Genomic DNA, 20,479 nt, shown 5'->3' on the forward strand with positions numbered 1-20,479 from the left:
TGGTCGAAAGCACCGGCTGCTCTTACAGAGGACCCAAGTTTGGGACTGAGCACCCACATGGTGGCTCATAACTATCTTAACTCCAATTCCAAAAGGGGCAATGACTTTTTGTCCTTTTATCTCTGTGGTCACCAGGTATGTGCATAGTACATGTAGTCAGAACACTCACACACATAAAAAATAAACAAACAACAAAACAAGCAAAACCACTAGACATCATGTGGGTTGCTCCTCTCCCCAGTCAGTGTTTCTGACTCTGTTCTCCTTCCAGTTACTGGGATAGACACCTCCTCTCCTCTCATCTGTAGGACAGACAGACTTACACTATGGTGGTGTCATACCTTGTCAGCTCTCGAGTTTTCCAGGATTTTCCCTAAGTTTTTCACTTTTAAAAATTTTATTTTTTCTCATGTTAAGGATTGAACTTGGGACTTCGGATATAGTAGGTCTAAAGCAAAATTGTATCCTAGCTTTTCATTATTATACTAAACACCTGAGTCAGGCTAATTTTAAGGGTTTGTTTAGTCCACAGCTACAGAGTCTTGGAACATTGTGCTGAATTCAGCTTGGCTCTCTGAGGACCGTTGGCACCATGGTGTGAGTGGGAGGAGGAGGAGCAGACAGGGCCAGACAGGAAGCTAGAGAGTGATTCAGGGCTCTGGCTCTCTCTTAAAACAACTGTCTCTGGAGAACTCAGCATCCCATGATGCCTTTGTTAACCCGTCATTGGGCAGCAACCTTGCTGACCTAAGAACCTTCTACTTGGCATCTCCCCCTACTGTTAAGATCTCCAATCCTTCGTGACATCATCACAGTAAGTCCCAAGCCTCTGACCCATGAACTCTTTGGGAACACTCTTAAACCATATCCAACCTTGGGGAATTTGGCGTTAATCTAGATGGCGTTAATCCAGCTCAAATTCCCTCCAGCTGTCTGAGCTCACCTCCCTTACTCTGTCAAAGATCACTGCGAATCTACCTGGGAGGGGGACGACAGGAGGTGGGGTGAGGCTTTGGGGGGACGGGGATCTTTCGGAGAACAGAATGCCTAGCTGTTACCTCATTTACAATAATGTGCTTGTCCCTAAGTTAGGCCTAAGTAATCACTCCCTTTTCTGATGGGCATCCTCACAAAGACAAGACCAAGGAAAAATTTCTACAGGATAGTCTGAAGGGCAGAAGTATTTCTTATACAGGAAAAATTAGTTGGCAGCAATGACTTCAGTCACAATGTTTTGCTTTTATTTAGAAATTTAAAACACCCCACCCCTCCCATCAACTCCTGAGGCAGGTGGCAGAGCTGACCCTGAGGGCAGAGGGGCAGAGGGGCAGCCACCAGCTGCGAATAGACCCTGCACCTCTCCTGGGCAGCACAATAGAGCCAACCCTGTGGGCAGAGGTGTGGGTGAGCCAGTCCTGGAGTTCTTAGCATGGGAGAGCTGTCGCCATTAATCATCTGTCATAGTGACATGAGCCCCCCACCCACGCTGCCCATCCATGCCTGAGGCAGGGGAGGGGGGAAGCAGACTCTGAGGTCAGAAGGGTGGGAATGTTGCCCCGGCCACCAACTGCAACACTGGGAGAGCAGGCCCTGCACCTGCCTCAGGCATGGATGGGCAGGGTCTGGATCCATAAAATGAGTAGCTAACTATAACCATTCGTCACTAAAACAGAGCAATTCCTGAGGGAGTTCCTGGTCACAGTTTGGCGTGCATGACCAGTATCAACAGAACCGAAACCCATCTCGTGTATCTCAAAGACATTTGTGGTTGACCATAGTAGTTAGAAAGAGCTGAGCCGGGAGGAAAGGAGAGCCAAGATATTGACGTTCGTCATTCATTCATTCATTAAGTACTGTAGAGTACTTAGTGAGCATGAGGTCCCACTGCAGATGCCGAGAATATGCTATCACAGAAAGAATTCCCACTCCGCTCTCATGGAGCTTGCTTTTCTAGAAGGGGAGGATATGTCATACACACATAAAAAGAATGGCTTGAGTTTAAGTAGGAGACAGAGCGAGACAAGAGAAAGGAAGTGCCCGAAGTTGTTCTTTCGTGGAGGATAGCTATGGATAACGGACCATTGGAAGAGAAACGTGGCAGAAGAGTAAACAAGGTGATTTCCTGTTTAGGAGGGCAAGTGCAAGGGCCCCGAGGTGGATGGAGGGTACCTGGCCTGCCTCAGGAGCAGCGTGGAACACACAATAGGGCAATGGGAGAAGGGAACGAGTGGGATCAAATATAATGACACACATGTTTGAAAATGCCATGATGAAGCCCATTATTTTGTCTTTTAACCAAAAATAAAAAATAAAAAATAAAAATTTGTAAATGATCAAAGTTAAAACATTTTTAAAAAGAAGGTATATATATCCAGAATTCAAATGGTTTAGAACAAACATCTCCATTCTAACAGGACAGAAGAGGGCATAGAAAGGAGGGGTAAGAAAAAATGAGATCAAAGCCCCAGCAGGACAAACATTAAAGCCCATGGTCTCGTCTCATGTCCAGCATTCGGAGTGCATGTTGTGGCATGGCATGAGCACACAGGGCTTAGGCAGCCCCCTTTGTGGGCTGCAGTCTCCTGGGATGGCTCTGCTCAGTGCTGGACGTTTTGTTCTGCAGATATTTATCATTGCTGCCATCTCTAGTTTCTTAGAATCTGTGGCACCCACAGCTTTCCTGTCACAGTTCCATGCACCACTCAGCAGATCTCCACAGGGATTCTCACACAGCTACAGGCTGCCTGGCCTCCCAGACATTCCTTTGAAATCTGACTGGAAACCTCTATGGCCATGTAATAAATAATAATAATAATAATAATAATAATAATAATAATAATTCTCCTCGTACTCTTCATCTTCCTTCCTTTTGCTTTATTTTTTAAATTGTATATATGAATATGTGTTTTGCCTGCGTGTGTGTGTGTGCACCACATACATGCCTCATGCCTGCAAAATCCAGAAGAGGGAGTCAGATTCTCTAGAGCTGGAATAGATAGCTGTGAGCCACTATTTGGGTGTAGGCGACCCAACCCAAGTCCTCTGCAACATCAACCAAGTGCTCTTAACCACTGAGCCATCTTTCTAGCCCCCTGAATATTTTTAAATTGATGATAGAAACCATATCCTAAAATTTATGTATCTATTTTATTCTTTGCCAGCTTCATAGACTCATATAATAAACTTTAGTCTTTTTCACCCCCGGTTCCCTCTCTCATCTTCCTTTGTCCTCTAGATAAAACCCATCTTCCCTTTTGTTTCCATGACAGTAAAATTCTTACTTTCCATCCTCCTATCAACACAGCATCACAAGGGCAAGGCCAAGGTCTTCAGTTGGCTCAAACAGTAGCCAGATCTCCGGGGTTGCGTCTTCCGTGGCCTCTGAGAGTCTGATTGCTAATCACGATGAAAAAACCTTGGGACTGTGACTTCGTAGGCAGCCCTGTGTGGGCAGGGTGCCACAGCAGAACTTCCTTCTCTGGAGACAATCTTTCAAAGGAGAATAGTTTTCCACCCTCTGCTCACAATAGATGCCCTCTGTTCAATCTGGGAGTTGCCCACCGGGCATCTTGTTGTCCGCGTACGCAAGGCTTGGCTTCACTTTCCTGGCACATAGCTCTTCACCTCTTGATCAGCCATACTTACTTCCTCAGCACCAGCTTTACAGAGTCCTTGTTGTTGTTGTTGTTGTTGTTGTTGTTGTTGTTGTTGTTAGCCAGGCTGCGGTTCTTCAAATCCTTCCACACGCCGCTTTTTGTTCTCAATCCTCACTGCACCCACGGCTATAAAAGCAGGTATCAGTTTCCCTGCTACAAGATAAATATAGGCTGCCTGGGATTTTCCTTCGCCAGATGAATTAGCAGCACTGGCTCACATGCCTTCGTCTCTGCCCAGCCCATCATCTTCATGGACCACAGAATCCACATGAAGCTCTCAGGTTCTGGCACCTCAGCTTTGTTTGTCGATCTGCCTTAGCCAATGTCCCTCACTCAGGCTTGGTTTTTATGCTGTAATTTATTAGCCCATTTACAGCCATGGCCTGTTGTCTTAGTGGGGGTTTCTATTGCTGTGAAAGACACCATAACCAAGGCAACTCTTATAAGGGAAACATTAAATTAGGGTGGCTTGCTTACAGTTTCAGAGGCTCAGTCCATTGTCACCATGACAAGGAGCGTGGTGCTGGCTACATCTTGATCAGAAGTTAACAGGAGGTCACTTGTGCCACTGGGAGTAGATTGAGCATAGGAAAACTCAAAGCCCACCCCACAGTGACACACTTCCTCCAGCGAGGGCATACCGACTCCAATAAAACCACACCTCCTAATAATGCCACTCCGTGTGAGCCTATGGGGGCCAATTCCATCCAAACTACCACACCCGACATTTCTATGATGCCAGGAAGGAAGCCCACATCCACCTTTGCTGCTCTCTCTCCTGCTTCACAGCATCTTTCTTGCTTTCTTCACTAATTCTGCTTGCTGTTACTGCTTCCTGTCTTGTTTTCTGTATTAGCTTCCCTATATGCCCTCATATCCTGGACCTGACTTTCAGAACATCATGGTAATAAATTCAGAGTGGTAGGAAGGTAGTTGCGTTCTGAAAGAAAATCCCCCGCCCCCCCAAAAGAGAGTGGCACTATTAGAAGGTGTGGCCTTGTTGGAGAAAGTGTGTCTCTGTGGAGGCTGGCTTTGAGGACTCATATTTGCTCAAGATACTGCCCAGTGTCTCAGTTGACTTCCTTCTACCCCCAGATCAAAGATGTAGAATTTAAAGCTCCGCTCCAGCACCATGTCCCTTGTCCCAGCCTGCATACCTCTATGTCCCACCGAGATGATAATGAAGTAAACCCTAAAACTGGAAGCCCCTCTGTTAAATGTTTTCCTTTATAAGATTTGCCATGGTCATGCTGTCTCTTCACACAGCAATAGAAATCCTAAGACAGTTCATAGAGTCGGTTCATAATTAAATGGGTCTTTCTCTTCCTTTTCTTTTAATTTTTAAAGAGATATTTATTTATAAATGATGTTAGGTTTTGAATCTAGAACCCCCTGCACACTAAGCAGGTACTCTAACCCCAAGCTCTACCCTTTAGACTCTCTCCTTTTCTTTTGCTACCCTATTATCCCCTTCTCTCGTTTATATTCTTCTCACATGTTTGCAAGCGTCCTCTCCTTTCAGAGAGAGGCAGAACTGAACATGCAGCCCATTTCCTCCTCAGTGCTGTCTGCCCTGAGCTGCACTACAGCTCCTGCCTCTCCAGCTTCTTCTCCATCTCTCGGTGACTTCCTAGAACATCAGCACAGAATTCTTCTTTCTAAAATTCTTCTTTCCTTAGAAGCCTCCATCTCTTCCTTTAACTTCTCTACCTAGTGAGCTTAGAAGGTTACACTTTCTAATTTATGGTGATTGCTGACACAATCCTTGCTGTTTTAGGATGAGCATGCTTCAAAACAGGCTGAGAGAGGCACCAGGCAAGGAAGGATTCCGGGCAAATGCGAGCAGGACTGAGAAAGAGAAGGATGCTCACACAGGGTATGGTATGAACAGGCTTCCACAGTGAGACCTGGGCTCAGTCTCATGGTGGCATAGGGAGTCAGGAGACTCAGCATCGTCTATGGCTTCCCATCTCTCATTGGCTGAAAGCTGCCTCTGGGACATCACTTCCTGGCATTTCTATTCTGTCCTAGATGGTGATGGGCACAGCATGGATTTCACAGCCAGATCGGCAGCAGAACTGTCATGCACTTGCATCAAGAATAATCGGCGTGTGGAGTGTTGAGCGTGGCTGAGTTTGAATCAGATGTATTCTCCCCACCCCCACCTCTCTCTCTCTCTCTCTCTCTCTCTCTCTCTCTCTCTCTCTCTCTCTCTCTCTCTCTCTCTCTCTCTCTGTGTGTGTGTGTGTGTGTGTGTGTGTGTGTGTTAAAGGTTTGGTTTCTAGCACAGGTAGTTTTCAGAAGTGCTGCTCTTAGAAAGTAGTTGGATGTTGAGAGTTCTTCCCTGATGGCTCCAGAATCCGAACAGATTGTTGGGAGATGGCAGGACAGTGGAAGGGGCTGGGTTAGTGGTTGTGGTTGTGGGCATGTCTTTGAAGGGCATTGCATCCTGGCAACTTTTCGTGTCTTCTCTCTGTTTAATGACTGCCATGAAACTGTCTTTCACCATGTCCTGCCATCATGATGCTCTGTCTTACAACGCTCCAAAAGCCACCAGCCACCCAGCACAGACTGAGCACTGTGAGATGGAATGAAAATAGCTCCTCCCTCCCTTTGTGTCATCTATGTCAGACTTCAGGCATCATGTCACAGCCTGGAGGGAGTCTGACTGACAGAAATGTCAGGAACATGTCCCTGCACACCTGGCTCCCACGGCACGTCCCCTCACGTCCCCACACACCTGGCTCCCACGTCACATCCCCCGCACGTCCCCACACACCTGGCTCTGCAGGAACACATAATTCCTGGTCTAGCTTGTTATCTTTTTAAAAGAAACTCTGCTTTTATTTTATTCCCTTCACCACAAAATTTGCTGTTGTCCTAATTTTTGTAAGACAAACTGAGAAATTAAAAGTCTGTAACTTCACAAAAGTTACCTAGCTAGAAAGTTCTGGAACTGTGACTTAATGACTCGAAATCAGTGTATTATTTTCTAGTACAGCAGAAGCCCAATGTATTATCTAGTACAGTAGAATGTTGGGACACCAGTCTTTGTTAGCAATGTCTTGGGTAAGAAAAGATGGCTTCAGAGTAGAAGGTATTTATTTTGGAGCAAGAGAGAGATTTCCCATTGCAAAAGAGTTACCACAACTGTTTCCTAACTCTGTTTCCAGTGACCCAACTTTTTTTTGCTTTATAAATGATTTATTTCATTAAGAAATAATCTTAGGAGCTGGAGAGATGGCTCTGTGGTTAAGAGCACTTGTTGCTCTTGCAGAGAATCAAGTCAACCCATCCACATGGCTGTTCACAAGTTCCTGGAACTCTAGTTCAGGGGTTTCAATGCCCTCTTCTGGGCTCTAAAGGTACCTTACACACGTGTGTGCATAAATACATGCAGCTAAATGTAGGCGGAGACTGCTCTTTTGTTTTCAGGTCTCCCAGACCTGAATAATCACACAGAAACTATATTAATTACAACACTGTTTAGCAATAGCTTATGCATATTTCTAGCTAACTCTTACACCTTAAATTAACCCATTTCTATTAATCTGTGAGTCACCACAAGGCTGTGGCCTATGGTAAGGTTCTGGTGGCTGGTATCTTTCTCCTTCAGCAGCTACATGGCACCTCTTTGACTCTGCCTACTCTCTATATATCTCTGTTCAGATTTTCTTGCCTGGCTTTACTCTACTAAGCCATTGGCTGAAACAGCTTCATTAATAACCAATGATAATAAAACATGTTCATAGCATACAGAGGGAAATCCCACATCAGCAAAATACTCTACATCTTTAAAAATAAAATCCTAAAAATATTTTGATTTATTATTGGTCTCTGGCTGAGTGTATGCAATTGTGTGTGATGTGTGTGTTTGGGGAGCAGTGTGCCATAGTATGTATGTGTTATGTGTGTGTGGGGGGTGCCATGGCATATGTGTGCTATATGTGGGAGGAAACAGTGTGTCATGGCATGTGTGTGTGTGTGTGTGTGTGTGTATGTGTGTGATGTGAAGGGAAGGGTGTGTCATGACATGTGTATGTGATGTGGGGGAGGAAGATGTGCCATGGCATGCATGTGTGATATGTGGGAGGAGAGAGAGGGTGTGATATGGCATGTGTGTGTGCTGTGTTGATGGGTTGCCATGGCATGCGTGTGTGATGTGTGGGAGGGGAAAATGAGCCATGACGTGTGTGCAGGTCAGAGGACAACTCTCAGGAGACAGTTATCTCATATCTTGTTAGAACAAGGTCTCTTGTTTCCATACTCCTCATATTCCAGGATGATTTTTCCACAAACTTCCTGAAAATTCTTCTACTTCCTCCTCCTATTTTGCTGTAAGAAAATTGAGAATACAGATGTGTACCACCGTATCCAGTACTGAGAACACAGATGTGTGCCACCGTATCCAGTACTGAGAGCACAGATGTGTGCCACCGTATCCAGTACTGAGAGTGCAGGTGTGTGCCACTATATCCAGTACTGAGAGTGCAGGTGTGTACCACTGTATCCAGTACTGACAGCACAGATGTGTGCCACTGTATCCAGTACTGAGAGTGCAGATGTGTGCCTCTGTATCCAGTACTGAGAGCGCAGATGTGTGCCACTGTATCTAGTACTGAGAGCCAAGGTGTGTGCCACCGTATCCAATACTGAGAGCACAGATGTGTACCGCTGTATCCAGTACTGAGAGTGCAGGTGTGTGCCACTGTATCCAGTACTGAGAGCACAGGTGTGTGCCACTGTATCCAGTACTGAGAGCACAGGTGTGTACCACTGTATCCGGTATTGAGAGTGCAGATGTATGCCACCGTATCCAGTCTGAGAGCACAGATGTGTACCACCATATCCAGTCTGAGAGTGCAGGTGTGTGCCACCTTATCCAGTATTGAGAGTGCAGGTGTGTGCCACTGTATGCAGTCCTGAGAGTGCAGGTGTGTGCCACTGTATCCAGTACTGAGAGCACAGATGTGTGCGACTGTATCATGCTTTTGATGTGGGTTGCAGGAATCAAACCCAGGTTTTAAGCTGGATGGCAGGAGTTTTCCCTGTTGAGTCATTCTGCCAGTCCTGTTTTACAAACAATTTTTTTCATGTGTATATTCATCGTACACTGTACTAAATTACATGGGGACATTTTCAAACAAATACAGCCTGTGTATCGGTCATATTACTGGCAGGCCCTTTCTGCCCCTCTGGCCAACCCCTTTTGGTTTTCTACAGTTTTGTTTCTATCTTCATGTAATTGACAAACGCTAGAAACAATTTTATTTCTTTTTCTGCAGTGTCTAAGGTTTTAATTGTAGAGCCATTCATTCTTTTGACAGGTTTATTCTTTTCCGAAATTAATACATTTTTTTGTGGGAATTGTGAATGAGGTCCCCTCTTACTCTGTTTCTTTCCCAGTATGTTTGCTATTGGCATATAGGAAAGCTACTGGCTCCGTATGTTAATTTTGTTTACTGTATGGTTACCAATCTCAGAGTTTTCTTAGTCTTTAGGTCTCTGGATATATAGAATCACACCACTTACATATAAGGGTACTTCATCTTTCATATTTGTGTCCATTTTACGTCGTCTAGTTAAGATTTTCAGCACTGTATGGAGTAAGAGTGGAGAAAGTGGGCACTCCTGACTCCGGGTATCACTCCTGATTTCAGTGGAAATGGTCTCAGCTTTTCTCCACTTCAAACACTGCTGTGTTGACTGAGGTTTTCTGTCCCACCTGATCCTGCAGCCGTTAAGTCCCAAAGAATCACACAGAGGTCTACATTAGTTATAAACTGATTGGCATATAGCTCAGACTTCTTATTAACTCTTTAAATTTACATTAACTCATTATTCCTGTCTATGTTAGCCACGTGGTTCAGTACCTTATTCAACGAGGCAGTCACATCTTGCTTGCTCTGTGTCTGGGTCACGACTGCTAAATCCTCTTCCCAGAATTCTCCTGTTCTCATTGCCCTGCCTCTACTTCTTGCATGGTCTCCCCGCCTATACTTCCTTCCTGGCTACCGGCCAATCAGCATTTTATTAAACAAATACAAGAAAAAATGTTTACAGGGTAAAACCAGTGTCCCACAGCATGGCTGGCTGTAGATTGCCCCAGCACAGCCTTTATTTCTCACAGTATTGCATTATATGCCCTAGTCTGACGAGGCTCTTATCATGAAAGGATGTTGGATTTTATCAAAATTGTTTTCTGCATCTGTTGAAGTAATTGAAGATTTCTTCCCTTCAGTCTGCTTATGAAATGTATTACATTTATTTCTTGCATATGTCAAATCATCCATGTACCCTTGGAATGAAGTCAACTTGATCATTGTAAACAATCTTTTGATATATTCTTGAAGTCCATTTGCAAGCGTTTTGTGGAGAATGTGTAATGTGTTCATCAACTTGCCAGGTCAGAAGACTGTTGCTCTCACCAGAGAGCCTTGTAAATTTCTAAGAAGGTAAAACACAGTAAACAATGTCTGGCACGTACAGTAATAAGCACTTAGTTTTATTCAGCAATTACATGTCAGTCACCCTAATGTGTACTAGACCAGGCTAGATGTTGAGAGAACAATCGTGGACCACAAGTATTCGCTGACACTGCTTTGAGTCAGCTTGGGAATATGACTGTGTACCACATTCTCAGGCTGGCTTTAATTACATGGGGCCATCAAATAATTGCAGCCTTTTAATTTTGCAAATCAAAATGAACTCATGCTCAGCAGGTAATGTTGGCATGAAAAGAACACCTTCAGTATAGGACACCTGTGAGGGTTTAATAATCTAACAACTGTCAAATTCTAGGCATTTCTGAAATTATTTACTCGTCTGTGTGGGGGTCTGTATTTTCCGTGAGCACAGACTGAATTTTTACTTCTGTACATGCAGAATGTACAGTGGTGTTGGTTCCTTTTCTGAATTAATGTTTTCCCTGCAGTATCTGGACATATTTTATCCCCTCCTCAACACTTCCCAAAACCTTACTCCTTCCCTATACACACAATTTCATATTTTTTCTCCTTCCTTCCTCCCCCAACCCCTTATGAAAATCAAAACAAATAAGCAGACTTTTAAAAAAGGAAAACAATAAGACAAAAAATACAAAAGTAAACTAAAAGAAAAACATGGAGTTCATTTTGTGTTGGCCAACTACTCTTGTGCAAGCAGCCTGCTTTGGAGTGTAGTTGATACACCTGGGGACACTCCGTTGGAAAAAACCTTATTTTCCCTTTCCCAGATGGCCCCAATTATATAGCCTCTTGGGTAGGGGTGGGACTTTATGCCCACCTCCCCTTCTTGGTGCTGGGATTGTCTGGCTTGGAGCTGTGCGTGTTCTGTCATAGCCTTGTGTGAGTTCTTGTGCACAGTCTCTGTGTGTTTATATGTGTACCAGTGCTACTATGTCTGGAAGATACTGTGTCCTTGGAGTCATCCATCACCCCTGCCTTACCATTATTTTTCTGTCTCCTATTCTACATAGGTCCCTGAGCCTTCAGGGAAAGACTTTGACACATCCCTTTAGGGCCAAGTGTTCCTAAGCCTCTCACTTGCTGCACATTGTCCAGGTGTGGATGTCTTTGTTAATTACCAAATAAAACAAGCGGAGGATTCTCTGATGAGGGTTGATGGGGGAGAAGAAGGAGAAGGAGAATGAGGAGGAGGAGGAGGAAGAGGAGGAGGAAGAGGAGGAAGGAGGAAGAGGAAGAGGAGGAGGAGGAGGAGGAGGAGGAGGAGGAGAAGAAGAAGAAGAAGAAGAAGAAGAAGAAGAAGAAGAAGAAGAAGAAGAAGAAGAAGAAGAAGAAGAAGAAGAAGAAGAAGAAACTAAGATACTAAAAGATGCTAGTGAGGATGTGAAGAACAGGAAGAAAGAAACCATATACACAGATGTTGGGCATACAAGTGAGTATAGCACATTTGGGAATCAGTATGGATGATGCTTGAAAGGTAAAACTAGAATTCCTATGAGATCCAACTATGCCATTACTGGGAACTCACCAAAAAGAACAAAATTCGGTTTACTATGGAGACACCTGCATGCCCATATTAATCACTATACTATTCTCAGTAGCCAAACCATGAGGTTAGCCTGGTACTCGTTAATGAATGGATAGAAAATGTGATAAATATTTTATATGATAAATAAAATGTGATAAAAAACAATAGATTATTATTATGCTACAAAGGGGAATAAAATTATGTCATTTACCAAAAAAAAATGGATGGAAGTAAAGACCATATTTCAAGTGAAATAAAACCATCCTCACAAAAGACAAGCGTACCATGCTTTCTGCCATGTGTGAGATTTTGGGTCCCGGAACAGTAAAGCAAAATGAGATTTACTAGGTATGGAAGGGGAAAGGGAGAAGAGGAACAAAAGAGGGTAAAGTGGGGATGAATGTGATAAAAAAAAATGTGCACATATGGAAATGTGATAATAAAGCCTATTATTTTATACAACTAATATATGCCAAAATTAGATAATATCTACATGTATCAAAATAAATTACCCCATTGATTTGTACAAATGTTGTAGTTTTATGTTCCAGGTCTAAATAAATGTTTTCTTTTTAATTTAAGAATACAAGGTTTGGCTCTCGAAGTTTCAGAATGTGCTATGCAAGCTGCCAATGGGGACAACCAGTCAACAATACCATGCTGTAAAGCTTTCTAACCATGACAATGACTGGCACAGCAAGATGTGTCCAATTACCACTTGCATCTTAGAGGCAATCAAGAACAGTTGGACCTAATGCCTATTCACTAATTGGGAATTTATTCCCAGTGCTAGAAATCTAGCCAACAACCAGTGGTTGGCGAGGTCACAGACCCTAGAGGAGAACCTACTGCTGCCATGTTCTAAGTCAATGTATGTTCGAACTATATTCTACCTACTACCCATAAGTATAAGAGCATAAGTGTAGCTCTTACTCGTCACCAAAGAAGCTACTCCTCCTCCCCATCACACAAGGTGACTATAGAGATACACAATCAGCCAAATGATCCTGGGGAGTCTCGCCCCAATGGGTACATCAACCTTCTATACCTGAAGCTCAAGAAATATAAGGAAAGAGGGGGTGGAAAGATTGCAGTAGCCAGAGGACCAAGTTGCCTACTTCAAGACAGTGATTTCTAAAAATAGCAGGATACTACAGCCATGAAGTCACCAATTTGAGAGGAAGTTAGGGTACGCAAGAAGAGTTGGATTGAGGACAAGAGGAATGGAAATAATGTAAATACAATATAGTGCATGAAATTCTCAAAAAATTGATAAATAGTAATTCTTAGCACATAGTAGCTCTTCAATTAATATTGATGACCTGAATGGATGAAACTACTCAATTTTTCAGATAAAATAAATGCTCAAAGATTTTGTTCAGCTCTCTAGCTTTTCAATGCTTATTGATTTTTAGAACCATAGAAATCTGTTTGCATAATGGTCCTAAAACTGCCCAGGCATGTAACCTAGGATGATCTTAACTTTTCCAACCTTTGATATTCTGTGTTTTTTTTTTTTTTGTTTTTTTTGTTTTTTTGTTTTTTCGAGACAGGGTTTCTCTGCAGCTTTAGAGCCTGTCCTGGAGCTAGCTCTTGTAGACCAGGCTGGTCTCGAACTCACAGAGATCCTCCTGCCTCTGCCTCCTGAGTGCTGGGATTAAAGGCGTGCGCCACCACCGCCCGGCGATATTCTAACTGTGAAATGAAAATACTATCTTCCTTGTGGGGCTGTTAGGTTTAAATGAGATGACATGTACAGATTGCTCTTGGCACCCGGTAAGAATGGTGGTGTCCGTGACCCCAAAACACACACCCTGAAAGGGTGCAAGGCAATGACTATGGAATCTTCTGGTTGGTTCATTGAGAGGAGCAAAGTCACAAAGCCAAAATCTAAAGGGAAGCTGGAAGTCAAGAATATGCTGGAACTTACAACACGAAAGTACTGCATGGGGCTTATGTAGAATTTGGAGGCTTCTCCTGGTTTTCCAAGAAACTAATAGCAAATCTTCTGGGTCACAATGATCTCATTTTGGTATTTAAGGCCAATGAGCATGGAGGGCTGGGAAGGAGTGGTACCTAAACCAGTGATTGCCATGTCTCAAGTCTTGTGCTGGCTGCTTTAATTTTGCCATCTCACCTATTTTTATATTGATTTATATTTTCTGTCTACTATCTAAGCATTGCCTCTATCCTGAAAGTTCAGCCTTCCAGGTAATCTTTATAAACTGCATTTTTTCTGAATTATTTACATTTTTCTCTTCTTTCTTAGAACTGAGGAGGGGAGATGATGTCTCAGTAAGGCTGAGTGACTTGTCAAACATACAGAAAAATGGTGTTGTTTGAGCTCAGAATGCACCCTAGCCTTTACTTTATACCTCAGGAGGGAAGATCTGAGAGACATTTCTTGAAGAAAGATAGAACAATCATATCAAGGATGTCCAGAACATCCCAAGAAAAGCCAGACAACAGCACTGTCCAGAAGCAAACCCAGAAAAATTCGTGGTGTGTCTTCGTGGGGGCTTTCTTGGGGTGGGTTCTGAATCTGGGAAACTTTGGACTTCCCAGAAGTTTCTGGCAATACCTGATCCAGCCAGACTAGTTACTCAGGACACAGGAAGGAAGGCAAGAAGATGGAGTGAGAAAGTTTGTTGTCTGGTAGCTAGGGAACTCCTTGGAGCTGAATGAACTGCAAACAGACCAAAGAGGGCAGCAATTTCTTCATCCTGTTGACAAGAGCTGGAGTTAGCCAGGAACTAAAACAGGACTCAGGAGGAGACAGAAGGTAAAGGACAATGTGGCAGGATAGAAAAATGTGGGACATGAGAAGAAAAAGGAGTTGTTGGGAGCAGTGAGACCCCAGAACCTGAATTTCTTGTAATCCCCTGATCTGAGTGCCTACAGCTGCTCTAAGCAGGAGACCTGAGACCTTCAGGAGTTCCTGATGGTAGGAGAGTGGTTTCTGGTGGGTTTGGCTGGGGCATGGCAATCTCTATATAATCTGCCCCTGAACACAATAAAGGGGGCATTCTTGGGGAATTCAAGGATGACCCATGTCGCTGTCTCTGTCTGTGTGCATCTGTGTATTTTAACCTCCAGCCCCTTGCCCGAAGCTCCATAACTGGGTTCAAGGGCGCGGAGGGCAGACACGGGGGCATGATGCACGGCAAGGAGTCCTTTATCCTAAAGTGTGGTTGAAGACTCAAGTCAACTGAATATTAAGGATTCCAGAATAATTAACAGCATTTTCTGTGAAGGTTGTCCACTTGGAGATCAGCACTTGGGAGGCAGAGGCAGGCAGATCCCTATGATTTCAAGACCAGCCTATTCTACAGAGTGAATTCCAGGACAACCAAGGCTACACAGAGAAATTCTGCCTCAAAAAACAAACAAACAAACAAAAACAAAAACAAAGAATGTTAAGACAAACAAACAAACAACAAACCAGGTTTAAGCTCTACAGGGCTTTAGGCAAGGCTTCACTTCTTTCTTGAATGTTTCCCAAGAGTCTCCCATGAGCAAGGCAATTATTTGTCACGATGACACGCTAATGTCCTGCATGGGTAAGCTCTTATCAGTTATAGCCTTGCGAGGTACATTCCAGAAAGTACCCTGCAATGGACCTCATTTGAGTTAGATAATGCTGTGAAGACAGTGATTTCAGCAATCACCCGAATCCTGCAGGCGACCGCTATAAAGTTAAAGGGATGGCGAGATGGGAAGCTCCAAGAAGCAGATATGGGTGTGTCCCACTCTTCCACTGGATGTTCTGCTATTATTTGTCTTTAAAAATGTTTTTTTAATAAAAGCTGGGTGGTAGTGGTACATGCCTTTAATCCCAGCACTTGGGAGGCAGAGAATCTCTGAGATTGAAGCCAGCCTGGTCTACAAAGAGAGTTCCAGGACAGCTATACAGAGAGATCTCAAACAAACAAACAAACAAAAACCAAAACATTTAATAAGCCCCAGCACTGCTCTGCTCCATACTGTTACTGGCTTATCTGGAAACTCTTTTCTGCCTGCTGTGAAGCCAACGCTATCCCTTTCCCTGAGTGGAACTTCTAAGAGGGAAGGAAACTCTTCAGACTGCCGAAGCAGCATGGAGCTGTGCCTCCAGTCCTCGGACACATTGGTCCTACTCCCTGCCACCAGGTCCATGCCACAGAAACGTGTCTCAGTGAACTTGTTGGGTTCTCCTGACATTTCCATGTAATAAAGTCTTCCTATTAGCCTAAGCTGGGAGTTAGCTACACATCTGAAATAACTATCAGGAATCCCGGGCTGGGTACTAAAACCTGCACTTAGTAATCTGACTTCTCAGGTGGAGAAACCAGAAAGCGGAAGTAGTGAGCTCTGAGTACACACGATAATCCTCCAAGGGCTCTCACCTGTGCTTGGAGCTCTGCACGGGTCTTACCTCAGTCAGTATCTGCACACTAGTGAGAGGATCCTCATCATTCGGCAGGCTCCAGAAGAAAGCTGGCCTCCAGCTGAGTTCGACAGACAGGACCCCATCATGCAATTTCTGAAGGCAGAGCAAATGAGAAGGCCAAACAAGCCAAAACTCGGGATTCGTTCTGTGGTCATCCCCAGGGAAAGCCTCCTTCCTGAAGATTAGTGGCCCATTTGGCCTGTGTGCAACTTGAAGTATGGTTTTCCAATGTAATCAAATAATTCATCATTGAGGCAGTTTAGGGAGCTAGCTGTCATCTCCCCTAATCTTTATGTCTTCAAAACCCCTGTCATTCAGTCTCCCTGACATTCAGTTCAAAGGTGACACCCCAATGACACCTTCTTTGACATAGCCAATCCTTCATTTGGGTGACAGGCTCCTTCTGATAACAAGCTGTCTTGTTTCTCATTTGAAAAAAATTAAAACAGTGAAGCCCTTAAGTGAGTTAAAATGCAGAAGCTAGGAGCAGGAGAAAAAGAATGGAGAACACTCTCATGATCCAGGGAGAAATAGCTGCCACTGATGTTACTTTCCTGCTAGTCTTCCTGCCTTGTTCCTTCGCTATTCCGTCAGATCCCCTCTCCCGTACTCTTTTATAAGTGTGTGTGCGTGTCTAGCTCCTCCTTTACCTCTGCCCACGTTAGGGGTGCACAGCTGTCTGCAGCGTTTCTAATAGCATCTTCCAGTCCACCCATTTTACTGGGGTTCTAAGTACTTACATCAATTCTCTCGATCTTTGTAGTACTAGGAGAGTGGTTTATTTACTATAATTCAGACTTGGCTGGTAAGGACCTGGAGGAATACAAGGTTTAAATAATTTGCCACCACGCACGGCCACACGGCTAGCCAGCCATCGCTGGCTTAGAGCCTGCATTAGGCCTACCTCTAGTCTTCATCACTGCCCTGAAGACTCTTCCATTGAATTAGGTCTGGTCGTTCAAGGCCGCAACACGAGTTACAGGAACTGAAGGAGGAGGATCAGACACTGAGGCCAGCCTAGGCTACGTAGGAAATTTAAGGTCAGTCTTAAATTAAATTAAATTTAAGGCAATTTAATGAGATCTTGTCTCAAAATAAAAAGCAAAGGGAGGGCTGAGGCTGTTGTTCAGTGGCAGAGCGCTTGACTTGAGCACGTACAATCAGCCACCTCTCCAGACACCTAATGCTTAGTCCTGCAATTCACAAACAGTGTGCAAACGCTGTCGGAGGCTACACAGCAAACCCAGATCCCCCCTCCTCATGAGTACCATATTGCCTTGCTAATTAGCCAGTACCATCTTTATTATCCTCCCTTCTCCAGGTGACTTTCTCAGCAGGAGGGAAGGTGCTCTAAAGAGTCACACTTGTGCTCCCCCCCACACACCTTGGTTATTAGCTATCGAAACATTGAACCTCAAGGAACAGAGTTTCCCCAGCAGGCTCATGCAGAAAGAAGGGAGAAACCGAAGACCTGGTTCCAAAGGAGGATCTTGTCTCCTAGGGAAGGACTTCACAGGGTCTGACAATGTGTGGGATCATCTTGTAGGACAGGTTGGAGCTGAAACAGAGATGAGCCGGTGACCACGCCTTGGCCAAGAGTGATTAGCTGTGTATCCCTCCTGTCTTTGCGCTAAGCCGAAATCTCACTATCAGGGACACAAAGGCCGACTTTGGAGTCACTGGACCTGAATATTTTTTTTTCCTTCCCAACATGGCTCCATAAATGAGTCTCTCATCTCTACATTTCACAACTGTTTTTTTTTAATTGGCATGCTGTGGATGGGTGGCCAAGCTTCGTTTGTGAGGCCTTTCAGGATACAGGCTTGTAGCCTAAATGCCCTGGTGACATCTGTTAGGTCTCAGGCTGTCCAAATATCCAGAAACCAGCTCAAGCTGGACTGTAGGATTTCCAGTGATTAGTGAAAAGCCAGCATTTCCCCCAGGAGCTTGTGAACCTGCTTCCTATCTACCGAAAGGAGTCATTTCCCTTACCTCTGGCAGCAGGGGCTCATGACTCTCTGTTGACGGTACCTGTGTCTGTGTGTCCAAGCTCACACTAGCCTCCTGGTTCCCTCCGCCCCTATTCACCAGTACTTGTTATACATTCCCAAGTCCACCTAGTCTCTCTAGACCCCTCTTTCCAGCATACACGTTTTTTCTCTTTATAACAGTTTTTTTCCTCTGCCCCTGGTATGCTCCCCTCTCCCAGCCCTGGCCATGTCTGCCTTACTGGCCATGTGTGGTCTACTTCTTTTCTCTCTGCTCTGGACCTTACTATTTCTCCAGATGGTTCTGGATCTTTTCTCTTTCACACCCACAATAAAAAAAAAACCTTCTCCCTAATGGAAAGGTCATGCCACCAGTGTCTGCTGCCAGTTTCTTTGTGGTACTCCCTCTCACAACATTCTGTCCACAGAATAGCAGTTCCTTGAAACCAGGAAATGCATGGCTGCATTCACCCTCCCGGCCCTAGCACATTGCAACAGTACCATGCACTAAGTATCAAAAGAATAAAAGGCCGGGGCAGTTTGCTCAGAGTGGTAATAATCAAAGTCATCATTTCCCATGATGAGGTCAGTCAACACCTGTTTAAATAGGATTTGCAATGTGTGATCTGGGCTTTTCTTTTGTGGGCTTGGCTTTCTAACATAATACAGCACAAAAGAAGTGGATGTTTCTACACTGCAAGTCTGTGGAGGCCCTCTGAGGTAGACATGGTAGACCAGCGTGCCTGGTACTCTGAAGGGAGGTGCTAATTGATGCTTATTGTCTCTCTCCCTTTGTTCTCTGTCTTCTCCTCCTCAATGGGGCATGTTCCTTCATGCTGGAGCTGGCTAAGCTCAATGCCAGTTTCAGCTTTCTCCCCACCACCAGCTCAGGGGGTCAGTGTCAGCTGGCAAGTCACGGCTGTTGTTTTAATGCAATGCCAGGCCTCTGCAAAGTCACTTCGGACTGTGGTTTTGTTGCTCATTTGTTTGTTTGTTTCCCTCATAGAGCTTTTCCCAAACAAAGCACATGCAGTTATGGACAGCCAGTTTTCTTGAGTGCACAGTGTGGTCTGTACACACATACACACACACACACACACACATACGAAGCCGAACTGACTTTTGGGTTACTTGGCTTGGGGTGTCATTTTCAAGTGTGCTTCAGCGGTTATCCAACAGAAGTGCTATTGGGTGACTGACCTCTGAAATTCCCTCTCCCTGGCTTTGCAAAGGTGATTGAAGAACATGCAAGCTCTGGTCTGGGAGCAGGGTTGCTCATGGTGAAGAAGCTGCCACCAAGCCAGACTTACCTTAACTGGAAGAAATAAAGGACCAGCAAAATGGCTTAAGTACAAAGCGGCCAACACTCACTCAGTTCTCGGGGACTGGGGGGATATCCAGAGAGTGGGTGGGAGGATCTGAGTCTACTCACTAATTGGGTAGTTTTGAAAAGAAATTTGGGGTACTTTCCACGCTTCATAAAGCAAGGCTTGGTAAGCAGGGACTTGCCAAGGTCAGCTTCATCTCCTCTCATAATTGCAAACTCAAGGGAACTTTACAACATCCCACGTCCCCCAGCTGAATGAGTAAAAGCCATTGTAAGTTTTCCAAAGGATGCCAGAGAACAACGGCGCGCTAAACTGACTTACTGAAACTTCACACGTATTTACAACAATCAAAGTCTGTGCCTCCTGACTGGACCACGGACCTGTGATCGGAGCCTGCAATCGCCAAGCTGTACAGATTTGACTCACTGACAAAGGAATATTTCCCTCAAAGACTTCCAATGACAAACTTGAAGATGTTATTACTGTGCAGGACAAAGATAAATCTTATTTATTTTCTCTTCAGGTGTGTATTAAGCACTTACTGCTCATTTATTCGGTTCTGGGGACTACACTCAGGGCCTTGTGCATCCTAGGCCAGCACTTACCAACCGAGGCACATCACTAGCACACTACCTAGTTTTTATGGATCTAAATCCTTTATATTCTTCATGCCATTTAATATTTATAAGTCTTTAAGGTAAGTACTATTATCCCTAGCTAAAGTATCAGCTAGTAAAAGAGGGAGGGGTATTTGCAAATTATGTACTCATTTACTATACAGTACATATAAAGACAAGATGTGAGCCCAGGCAATCTGATCCCAAAACTAATGCATTCAAGACAAATTATAATTGCAGAAATTGGAGGTTATCAATGGTATGCAAACTATATGAAAATGAACAGCAGAGGACACACAGAAGAAAAGCCAGGATTGTGTTACCTGAACATTTCTTTCAAAAGCCCTTACAAGTAGGTTCTTTGCAAATCATCTATCCAGTATCTTCATTTGCTGTTTGTGCTGCACCCAATTTCTAGACCAAGCATTATTCTTGCTCTAGAATCTCCTGGCTTCCTCAGTTCACCATA

This window comes from Arvicola amphibius, chromosome 1 (assembly GCF_903992535.2).
Source record: "Arvicola amphibius chromosome 1, mArvAmp1.2, whole genome shotgun sequence".
NCBI lineage: Eukaryota > Metazoa > Chordata > Mammalia > Rodentia > Cricetidae > Arvicola > Arvicola amphibius.